Genomic DNA, 12968 nt, shown 5'->3' with positions numbered 1-12968 from the left:
TCAAACAGGTATACAGGGACACAGGCATGAAGCCTGAATTATCTTCTTTTAAATGAAGTAATTTGTGTAACAAACTAATTTTCTCATTTTATGTAATCTGTACGAAAAGAGAGAGATGATAGTCGTTCTCGTCTCAGGTCATTAAAGTTAATTTGACCACGCCCACGGAGCGCGCGCTCTATTCAAACACAAATGCTCTGAGGCGATCCACGCCCACATCAGCTGGATAACCCACCGAAAGAGACTCATATTTACGACGCTGTGAGGAACAATACTATCTTAATAATAATCCTGGAAAAAATTACCTCAGAAGTGCAGGTAGTTTCATTTGGAGGAGCAACGGATCCAGCTGAGGAATAGGTACATTCTTTATTTTCAAGTGCTTTGTTCTAATCGCGATATGAAATAGTGTCTGTAAACAAAAAGACTGTTTGAATATGAATTGCATTTTTGTGTGTGAATGAATGAACAGCTTTTACCTAACTATATTCCAATACTGAGAGGAGTAAAAATCGACTGAAATATGTTGAAATAAAATATTTTTGTATAAGCAACATATTAAACTGCAAATTAACATTTATATGTCCTAATCATAAAAACAATATGTTACATATGAAAGACAAGATGTCGTTTTTACTGTAAAATACTGCCACATCAAATAAGCTTGTTTGCTAAGATGTTATTATAGTGTTTGTTCGATTGTAGGCTATATTCAAACTAATTAATCCGCAACTGTGAAATATGTATGATAAAATGTATACTTTAGTATATACAAAGAAAGATTACATTTGAAATATAGTTAAAATTTTAATTGTTGTTGTAATTGTAACCTTTTTATTAACCCTCTGGGGACCAGAGTGTTTTTGGGGCCCTTTGGATGTTTTGACATGCTCTGACATTTGTGCTTTTTTCAGTTGCTTATAAACATATTAATGGCACAGGTGAAATTAAACTCTATTTAGCACAAACAGGTCTACCATAATGTGTGAGCAACATGTATGTACATGTTTGTATTTTTGAGAGAATATTGTTTATGCGTGGTTATTGAAAAAACTAAAAAATAAAGTTTTTGAAATAAGGACACAAAAAACATACTAAATATGAGTCCACAAGACTTTTGACTAATGTACGTTGTTGCCTAGAGTTTTTGCTTCAAAATGATCTGAAAATCATTCTTCCTAATCATTCACATAAAACAATAGATTGTTTTAAATTGTGAAAAACCTTTTTTTGTTTGCCAAGGCAATATGCGGATGGGCGGAACGGCCCAACCCCTATCATGAATAATTAAGTGGTTCTCAGACAGTGACCCTGCATAATAATGAGCCTTTCATTCAGGGGTGTCACACAAGAAAGAATGTAAGGACAATATATATATATATATTGTCATTGCATTCTTTCTTGTATATATATATAGCCTACATGTATATATATATATATATATATATATATATATACACACACACACACACACACACACATATATATATATATACAAACAATCAAAATATAAATGAAAGCCAGAAGCACAATTTTAGTCATACCTGGAAACAAATCCTGGTCAAATGCTATATGGGCCAGTCTACAGAATTGGTTCAAAGTTACAGTTGGAAACATCTTGAAAAGAAAATAGTCTTTTCCCATAAATGTCTTATAAAGTATTATTTTTTAAAGTAGACCAATACAATAAAAATAAACCAGTCGCATTTCAAAGTCGCTCGCGAAATGACCGCCAGGTGGAGCAAAGGGACATTTATCAAAACGTAAGTGGGGCTAATGTCAATTAACAGTAAGGATGAAATTCTACAAGTTATGGTAATTTACAAATAAGCCTACAACAAACATTTATTTTTAAACAAATATTTTTAAATATGCAACATGCACGTTTAAACAACAAACAATAAAATCTGAACCAGCGCTTCCTGTATTGAGACATGCAGCGCGTTTCAGTTACGATCCTGGTTCCAGTGGCCTTAATACATTCACGGCTTTTTAAAATGTCACAAAGCGTTTTGAGATGGTTTTGAATGAAATATTGAAGTTTATAATTAGGGTATTTTGGCACACCACGCCGAGTGGCTATGCATTATTCTAAAATCTGGCTTTATTCTGGCATGTTGAATTAGAGTTTGACAAACGCGGCGGCGCGTTCATTTGGATTTATTTTTCTCATAACAGCTAAAAGAACTTACTGCGTAATTGTTGGTCATACAGATAAGATATCATCTTTTAAAACTGTAAAAGGTCTACTTTTATTCATGTAGGTAGGCTAAAGTAGGCCTACACTCACACAGGCTAACGACAAAACGTTTTCTCGCTCATGTGAGAAACAAACGTTTGGGCATTTCTCAGTGAGAAAATTCATAGCCGAGCGGTAGAACTGACGGTTCGATCATCAAGATGACACGGGTTCAAATCCCGATCAAACATGGTCTACTGCAAATTTTATATTTATTAATGCAGAGAGATTTGTCTAGCTCTAAAACTCTGTTACACCATACAGTTTTTTGGTTATATTTATAAAATAAAATTACCATGCATTTCCATTTTACACTAGGAACAATAGTATCGAACAGAACGACGTTGCATCTGTACCAATCGTACGAGGCTACCAATCGTAATTTTAAAAGCAGTTCTGTAAAAAAAGTAATTTTACATATATAGCCTATATACAGTATATATATATATTTTTTATTAGGCCTATTATTATTATTATTTTGATTCCCTACAACCTAGAGTTTTTAAAAACATGGTTTTAAGTAAAGTGTGATTTGCCAGGGGGGATGGGGATTTCCTTCTGGTCTAAACATCCCTGCTTCTGCTGAATTATTTGAATCCCCACACCCCTCCCTCCACAGTAATCAATGCTATAGGCTACTTCACCAATAGACGATATCAAATATAAAATAGAGATATGCAACAAGCACGTTTAAACAACGACAAACAATAAAATCAAAACCAGCGTTTCAGTTGTTCATTAGTTCAAGTGGCCTTAATGCATGCACGGCTTTTCAAAATTTCACAAAGCGTTTTGAGATTATTTTGAATGAAATATTGAAGTTTATAATTAAGTGTTTTGGCAGACCACGCCGAGTGGCCCTATGCATTTTTCTAAAGTCGGGTTTTATTCGAACTTTTGCTAACGACAAAAACAGTTTATCTGTCGTCTCTGTCTCCGGGAACTGCGCGTCACAAAAATGAACCGAAAGCCACTTCAGCTCAGTCACTATAAGAAATCGGCTCTGTCTAAAGCCTTTAAATGTCTAAATATTCTGGCTAATAAATGTTATCTGATTAAGTAATCCATATGAAAACGAGAGGTACAGAGGATGTACTCAAACATGTAGCCTGTAAGCGCTTCCCAATGAGAAAATGACAAGGGTGAAAATCTCGCTCTAATTAAATGTAGCAGGCTAAATCGCCCTGAATTAAAATGTAAAAACAGATCAAATAATGTATTTGTTGAAATGTTGCGATATTGTTTCATTTAAGTTCATAATTATTCAATACATGTTATTTAATTTAGCAGCATTACCACGAAGCACCGTGGTTTGATATTTATAAAAAAAAAAAAAAAAAAAAAAAAAAAACTTAATTCACAAATTGCATGCCTGGTTGAAAGGATCCAAAGATCCATGTAGACTTTAATATTGAGTTGAACATTTTGTTCATGAAAAAAACAAATTAACATGCGTTTTTTCAGATTATATTTAGTTTTGCTTGGAAAAAGCTGGCCCAAACCAGTTTTATTTCATCAATTACTGAAATAATGAAATATTTAGTAATAAACTTTTATGACAGAAATATCACTAGGCTACATGTAACTTAAATCATTTAATTCCTTCATTATCAACACTGTCTAGAATAGCGATTTAAGTGTGAATTGCGACTTCTCTTTGTGTTAAATCAGCCTCAGACTCCGATAGCCGGTGGGGGGTTGGAGGGACAGTTCAGTGCTGTATCAAGCGCGCAGGACAATAGGCATAGGTGTTAATGTTCCTCTTTCATATGGAGAGCGAGGGAGACTAAATAAACTTGTTAAAAAGAGATTCAGCGCGAGAGAGGCAAAGAAAAACGCATGTTTTAATTTAATTATGTTGCTTTGGACAATTTTCGTTTTGTAGGCCTACTGTTTAATATAGCTGTCATTTCTTTGGCAATACAAATTTAAAATGTCGCAAGAATAAGATTAGCCTAGTGTTTCTTATTTTGCATCGCAAAAGAAATAAACTCTAAACCCGATGCAACCCTGTTTTAAATTAAAAAAACTGTCCCGACACTTTATTTAAACCTTGAAATGTTCGAACTTGGTTTCAAACTTAAGTAATTTTAGTGTTCTTTTACATTACACAATAATTTAGCAGACTAAAGACGTGCTTCTTCATTTTCAGATGCAATCGGCTGACAATCTTCCTTCATCAGTTTATGTCCTTTGTGCAGCGCTGCGGTTCCAGGAATGTAGCAAATTTATGTTGTAATAATAATTAAACAAAACTCTTGACTTTAAATAAGTAAACAGTTATAAACAGTTAGCTATTTAAGCATCAAGAAGGTTAAATATAAACGCTGTTGGCCAACATCGGTTAACAACATGTATGCTACATTGAGATTCGATCTCGAGTCGATTGAAGCTCCTCGAAGCTCGTGTTGTTGCGTTAACCACTGAGCTATCGTCTGTACGTCTGTAAATGTTTTTATTGCAATGTTTTACTTTTTCATTATTTATTCAATTTCATTTCAGTAGCCTAATTTCAGTATTGTGATTATGAATTATTTTAACTACGTTTCACTTGTTGAATTCATCTGCTACCAGCTTTCAATCGCTCTGAATCAGTGCGGTGCGGCAGCAGATTACGCATTAGAGAGAATAAACAAACACTTTTCAGAGTCTATGATTGTAGCGCCTCTTGGCGGTAAAAGGCAGAAAATACACCCCACATTTTACCGCCGCGGTGGAACGGCTGATGTGGGCATTGTCATGGCTTGCCTCAACATTTGCGTTTGAATAGCGCGCGTCCTCCGTGGGCGTGTCAGATTAACGCGTAATGAAGTGTAATGAGCTGGGGAAAAAAAATCTGACAGCACTCTCTTTTCATACAGATTACATAAACTGAGAATATTTGTTTTTTATATAAATTACATCATTGAAAAGAAGAGAATTCAAGCTTCATAAAGAAAATCTCTCGTGCCTGTATGACAAGTATTTGCAGAGTTAGAGTTAATTTTTCGGACGTGTTTCAGAATGGACTGCACTGACAGAGAGAAGGCAAAACTCGCATCATGTTTATTTTTCTTTATTTGACAAAAAGCACAAAACTTTGTTTTTATTGTGAGTATACAGAAAAATAATAGACAATTAACAGGATCGATTGATGTATAACACTTATATGTACGATCAAAATCAACAGAGTATTTAAGTCTATTTTTCTGCTATGTGAAAAAAAAAACGGCAAAACGCGCCGGCGCGTTTCTGGTCCCCAGAGGGTTAACCCTCTGGGGACCAGAGTGTTTTTGGGGCCCTTGGGATGTTTTGACATGCACTGACATTTGTGCTTTTTTCAGTTATTTATAAACATGTTAATGGCAAAGGTGTAAATTCACTCTATATAGCACAAACTTGGCTACCATGAGATCTGAGCAACATGTATGTACATGTTTGTATTTTTAATAGAATAATGTTTATGCATGGTTATTGAAAAAAATAAAAATGAAAGTTGCTGAAATAAGACCACAAAACACATATTGATTATTTCTTCACAAGGCTTTTGAAAATTGTATCACATAGCCTAGAATATTTGCTCCAAAACTATGTGAGAATCATCCTGACTACTCATTCAGATAAGTCAATAACGTCTTTTACATTTTTAATGACGTGTTTTGTTTGAGAAAGCTTCATGCAGGAGGCGTGATCTCTCATTAATATGTGTGGCATTCCACACCTGAGAAAGACAAAGACCCTCCCCATAATGGCCCTATTAGGTGCTATCAGGCCATATCATTACAGGAGCCTTGCACAAAGAATGAGGAGATTTAAAAAAGAATGGCTTTTAGATTGTTTGGATTTATATAAGGAAAATACAGGGTGCATACGTCTGGACACTTCTATCACACACCCTTCACCATATAGACATGGTTTTATTTCAGTTCAAAGTTCAAAGTTAGAGTTGGAAACATCTTGAAAAGAAAATTGTCTTTCTCCATAAATGTCTTAGTTTGATCATACATATTTCAAAGTTGAGGATTCATTATTTTGATATAGCTTGAACAAACACTATAACATCTTAGTTGATTAGTTTATAGACAAAACATACTATATATTTAACATATGAGCAGAAACTCCTAAAAAAAGCTTATTTGATGTCTATTTTAGAGTAAAAACTTTATCCAAAACGAGTCAACGAAATGTTGTCTGTTATTTAGTCTGTAACAGTGCGTATCGGTGCGTTCATTCATTCATTCATTCACACACACACACACACACACACACACACAAACATGATTCACATTTAACAGTATGCTATTTTTCCGTTTACAGACACTACGTTATTCTATATCGCGATTAGAACAAAGCACTTGCAAAAAACACTTACTTCTCAGCTGAATCTGTTCATCCTCCAAGTGAAAATAAACCCAGTGGTAAATGTCCCAGGATTGTTCCTCATATAGCCGCGCAAGACGACAGTAGATTAATCTGACTAAAAAATAATGTGTGTTTTCAGAGTTTATGGGCGTTAACGCGTCTCAATGTGTTGCTTCACATATTTGCGTTTGAATAGCGCGTGCTCTCCGTGGGCGTGTCACATTAGAGATAATCAGCTGAGAGAACGATAATGTGACGGGCTGACACGTCTCTCTTTTTATATAGATGACATAAACGGCGTCGGAGAATAATAATTTTAGTTTTGAATCGGATCATTTAAAAGTACAAACTCAAATGATTTAAAAGATATATTGCTTATGGCTGGGTGAATAGTATTAGCTGAGTTGTGTTGAAGATTAGAGACGTGCTCCAGAAAAAATGTTCACGGTGACCGAGAGGCAGAACGCACACCCTGTTTGTTTTCTTTATTTTACAAAAGCACAATATTTTATTTCGATTGTATGTGGGCACATAAAAAAGTAGACATTTAACAGATTATTTTCTCATATTTCTTAACTCTATATGAACAGAAATGATGGTAGTACTTTAAGTCTATTTTTCTGCTATGTGAAAAAAAACGAGCAAAACGCGCCGGCGCGTTTCTGGTCCCCAGAGGGTTAAAATAGCACAAATATATGTAGGCTACACATAAATAAATCTTAGGTAAATCTTAAAAGCTCAATATAAGCCTCCTCTTTAAATTATTTGTATTGTGTTTTATTAGTGACACATTTGGGATATATTCCCAAACTGTCTGTAAAAACAGTATGAGAATTAACTGCACAATTACTAGAAATGTTTACATTTGATATTATACAATTTGCAAGCAAAATTTTAAAAATAAATAAATAATTGGAACTGTGAACCAATTTTGTATTATATAGGCCTATATATATATATATATATATTGTCATTGCATTCTTGTGGCTCAGTGACACACCTGAATGAAAGGGTCATTAGTATGCAGCCCCATTATGCGCTCATCATGCGGGCCCATTGTCTTCTCAGGTGTGAATCACAGCAGGTCACACCCCTGCGCATATTGCCTTTCCAAACAAAAAGTGTCATTTTTAAATTTAAACCAATATATTGTTTTATGTGAATGATAAGGCAGGATGATTTTCAGATAATTTTGAAGAAAAAACTCTAGGCAACAACATCCATTAGTCAAAAGTCTTGTGGACACATATTTAGTATGTGTTTTGTGGCCTTATTTCAGAAACTTTAAGTTTTAAGTTTTTTCAATAACCACGCATAAACAATATTCTCTCAAAAATACAAACATGTACATACATGTTGATAACATATTATGGTAGCCCTGTTTGTGCTAAATAGAGTGTAATTACACCTTTGCCAGTAATTTGTTTATAAGCAACTGAAAAAAGCACAAATGTCAGAGTATGTCAAAACATTTCAAGGACCCCAAAAATACCTTAGACCCCAGAGGGTTAACCTTTTGATTACACAGTATAACATTTTCAGAAATTTAAATATTATTCAAAATATTTCTTAAAAGCTATTCTATTCTAATTACTTTATGTGCACACACAGACATCAAGAATCAGCCTGTGATTCTCAACAATGGTGACAATTATGTAGCATGTTGCGGTGCATTCTGGGTGCCACCAATCAAAACTCATTCATGGCTCCCATCATGCATTGCGGTATGAGTAAATTATGATCTGAATTGTCTTAGTGACTTCCTTTTCCTAATTCAATATTCTGTTTTTCACCATTGTTGAGATTCATACACTGAATCTTGATGTCTGTGTGTGCCTAAAATAAAGATTATTATTTATTTATCAGAACAACGTTTAAGATATCATTTGGTTTATTTTGAAAAATCTGGATCTAATGTTATAGAATCACTGTGATGCTGTTATGATCATCATATATTTAAGTCAGAGAATAGGCTTTAAATGAGTTCAGTGATTCAGGTCAAATGATGATTATGTCTAAAAATGATCTACAACATCTGATCTGATCTGATATCTTTGTTCATCCAGCTGTTAAAACAGCTAAACAAAATCTTTAGATAAACATTTAAAGGTCACCTGCCCAACTAAAGCAAACACTATAGATTTTCTCCTTCAGTGATTCTGCTAGTTAACATCTGGTGTCTTCAATAATATCTCAATCATCACTCAATTATTCACTTAAATATCTCATTAACTTTAACACTCTTGAGTCTGGATCCAAATAAACTCCCAGTAAAGTTAATTTAACACTGGAGTTTTTGCTGTGGGTGGAATAAAAATATGGCAGGACTTTTACTTTCTGACCCCTGGACTTTCCACCTCTGATGTGATGTCCACGTATGTGGACAACCAGGTCTTAGGAGGCTACTGACTTTTAAAGGTGCATTGTGTATTATTTAGGAGGATCTGTTGACAGAAATGCAATATCATATACTGTACATAACTATGTTTTCAGTGGTGTATAAAGACCTTACTTAATGAACCGTTTTATTTGTATTAGCTTAGAATGAGTATACATTGTACACTCTAAAAACTGCAGGGTTAAAAAATAACCCAACCTTAACACCGCTGGGTCGCTATTGGACAGAACACGCGCTGGGTTGGTTTGACCCAAGTGCTGGGTTTTACCCTTTAACCCATATTTCTGGGTCATTCATATGACCCAACAAGTGGGTGAAATTAACCCTCCTGCTGGGTTAAGTCTTACTCATATGGTGGGTTATTTCCTGTCTCTTATTTAAATTAGTAGCAAATATTTGTTATATTACGAATGTAAAATAATTATTGTCTATGTAATACAATAAACCAGAGAGATCACTGTATATGTGATTTCAATCTCATTTTTTATTATATATTTTTAATACATTTCTTTAATACTTTTTTGTATACAATTATTTCAATGGAATTTAAATGAATAAAAGCTATTAAACTAGCTGTAGTGTGTGAGGTTGTTTAAATTAGACTGACCTTCACATTCTGATGCCATTGTGTCCGGCAGTTCAGCGGTTTGTTTCGTCAGAGTCTCTCCGTCTGTCACTTGTGACTGTATGAAATACCGGATTTGTAAAGACACAGCAGAATTAAAACTAAGGACTCACGGATAAAGCAATAAACAAAGAAACTAATGAAAACTGGAGATAAAGTAAAAACATGACTGAGGTACAGGGAACCATAAACAGAACAGACAACAGCAACTAATCTTCATAAAGAAACCATGAGGACATGTATGATTTGATTACACAAATTGATTTATACTCAGTTTTCGTAAACGTAACATAAACGTGTCTATACATCATTGGAAAATACTGTATATGCTTGTATTGTACAATCTTAGAAAAAAAATGATTCATTGGGATTCTCTATAGAACAATAAAGAACTCTTTTGATTGAACCCCTAAAAAAGGTTTTGTGGAAACTTAAAGAGGTTCCAAATATGAAGCGCCTCATAGAATCCTTTAATGTTCTATAAGCTTCAGAAATCATGTGTAATCAGTTGTCAAGAATGGTTAGAGACTCTCTAGCAGTTATTGTAAGGGTTTATAATGTGTCATTTAACTTTTTTCTTATTCTTGGCAACAGCATCTTTTGCCATTGCAAGAGCAGGACCTGAGAGTCCGCCAGTTAACGCCGCAGCTCCTGCAACAGCTGCTCCCACCAACACCTTCTTCATGATCCGGTTACGACTCTTTCTCTTCTCCACTTTCTCCTCTTCTGAAGTCTTCTGCTGGTCTTCCTCTTCCACGCTCAGCTCCGTCTCTACTTTACTTTTCTCTTTATCCGTGCTTTCTGAGGGTGGTGGAAGTGTCAATCAGCAGACAAACAGCAGTGAGATTTCTGAATTAGGAAAAATCTTTTGTAGAAAAGCAGATTGTGTTTATGCTGAAAATACTGATGTCCTAGAGACCTATTTGGATACATATTTCAGTGCTCAAACTATTTGAGAACATTCAAATAAACAAACATAATGGATATATGAGCACATTCGGGTAAAACAAATGGAGACAGTAAGATAATAATAACACATTTAATCATTTTGTATACATTTTTCAACATACCCACACTGTAAACCCTAATGTTGTCTTTACTTAAACAATCAAGTGTACTTGACTAAACATTACTTTAAATTTAGCATTTTGGCCCTGTCACTCAAAAATATAAGTTCAAATAACTTATTTACCTTCAAAATACATAAACTTAAGATTTCAAATGCTATGAGCTCAAAATCATGATTAATCCTTACAAAAGGTCATTTTCACAGATGTTGTTTTCTTGACTGTGAAATGAATACATTCATACATGCTTTCTTCAAGTGAAAGGTGTCATTCTTATTTTACCAGAAAACAAATGGCTTTCATTATATTACATTTATTGATCGTAATGGAAATAAACTGATTTTTATTTTTAAATCTGATACTATATCCTCCTGAGACCCAGAAAAAAAAAGTTTTTTGAATTTAGTTTTTTTCCATGTCATCACACTGTTTAGAGCACAATAAACAAATGGTAAAAAAACACATATATAAAATAATATTTTATTCATACGTTATGCTATGTCCTCTGTAGTGGACGCCAGGACTAAGTTGTTTAAAAAATAAAATGACATGAAATTATATGTATAGGCAAAAACAATGGGATTTTTTTTCAATCACCAATAAATTTTGGGGTTTCAGGATTTTTTCAACCAAAATTTGTTTAAAGATTATTCTCAACTATGTTATGAAAGAAATAATGGAATGAATTGATACACCATTTTACTTTTTGCAATATGTGCATAAAATGGCCATAAATTAATATTCCCATTCAATGCAATGTATCTATACACTGTATCTAATTTGCACATTAATGTGTTCTTGGAGCAACAATTAATGAAAAAAGAAGTGTAACAATTGGAGTAATTATTGGCAACATTTTAATAATATCATCTAATATTTCATAGGAATATTGATGTATAATTTATCTCCATATTCACTTGTTGTGTCTCCCAGAATGCCTGATAAACATGGTTTTAGTCCTGATGTCCTCTACAGTGGACACGTTTGAAATCAATGCCCTGTTCTGTAACAGAAAGTATTTTTTTTATTTGAAACCCCTTAACATTTTCCTGAGATGTTGTTTTATGAAATACAATTTGAAAAAGTAGTCCAATTTAAATATAATTACAATATATTATCATATTTCCATAAGAATGCTACATTTGATCACTAAATTAATGTCAGACATTTTTAAAGACCAAGGAGAAGTTGTTTTCATGGTGAAACCTCCAAACATTTGGTATCTCTGAAAAGTCCTGAATGTGCTCTTTACAGGACACCCAGGTTGTGTCATGTGACATGTATGATGTCAGAGAAATTCACTAAAATATAATGTCCACTACAGTGGACAAAAGTCTATTCTTGGGTCCCAGGAGGTTAAACTTGATAAATAAACTTTAATACCCATAATACAGTACATGCAGTGTTAAATTTACATCGCTCAGTGTTTATATGAGTCCACACTCAAGAGTGTTATAAGTAACACTGAACCAGTGTTAAAGTTAATGAGATAATTAAGTGATTAATTGAGTGATGATTGAGCGTCATTTTTACAAGTTCTGAAAGTTAACACTGAAAAAATCTAATAAGTTGATTGAACTCAATTGATTTGAGTAAACTCGTTCCCTCAATTTAATTGAGTAATGGGGTCTCCCAAAACGTGCATATTTAAGTGTACTTAACTTGGTGCTTATGTAGACTTGACTTAAATTGTTTAGTTCACCAAACTTTGTCGATTATTTAATGTACTTAAACAATAAAGTTCACTTAACTTAGTGTGGATTTCAAGTGTACTTGTATATTTAAGTACACAGCAAAATCCCCCGTGTTAAATTAACACTGCTCAGTGTTTATATCAGTCCACACTCAAGAGTGTTAAATGAACACTGAAGCAGTGTTAAAGTTAATGAGATAATTAAGTGAATAATTGAGTGATGATTGAGCATTATTGAAGTTACCTGATGTTAACAAGCAGAATCACTGAAAGAGAAAACCATATTTTTTAAGTCACCGTTGTGGTGATAAGTGTTTGTTTTAGTTGGGCTCTTGACCCTTTGATCATTAACTTTATATTTTGTTTGACTGCTGTAACTCAGTTATAACAGCCAGATGAACAAATAGAAAAGGTGATCTGATGGTGGTGATTGTGTTTTAACATAATCATTATTTCACAATCTTTTGACCTGAATCCTAAACTCATTTAAAGTCCAATTTCTGAATTAGATTTATGTTATTAATTATAACAACACTGTCCTCGTAGAGCATAACGTTTTCAATGATTACATCATTATGCAAACAATTTCTTTAAAGTTGTTCTTA

The sequence above is a fragment of the Rhinichthys klamathensis genome, unplaced genomic scaffold (assembly GCF_029890125.1).
Source record: "Rhinichthys klamathensis goyatoka isolate OS25496 unplaced genomic scaffold, OSU_Roscu_1.1 h1tg000330l_1, whole genome shotgun sequence".
Classification (NCBI taxonomy): domain Eukaryota; kingdom Metazoa; phylum Chordata; class Actinopteri; order Cypriniformes; family Leuciscidae; genus Rhinichthys; species Rhinichthys klamathensis.
The sequence above is the reverse complement of the archived record's forward strand: the minus strand, read 5'-3'. Positions refer to the sequence as shown.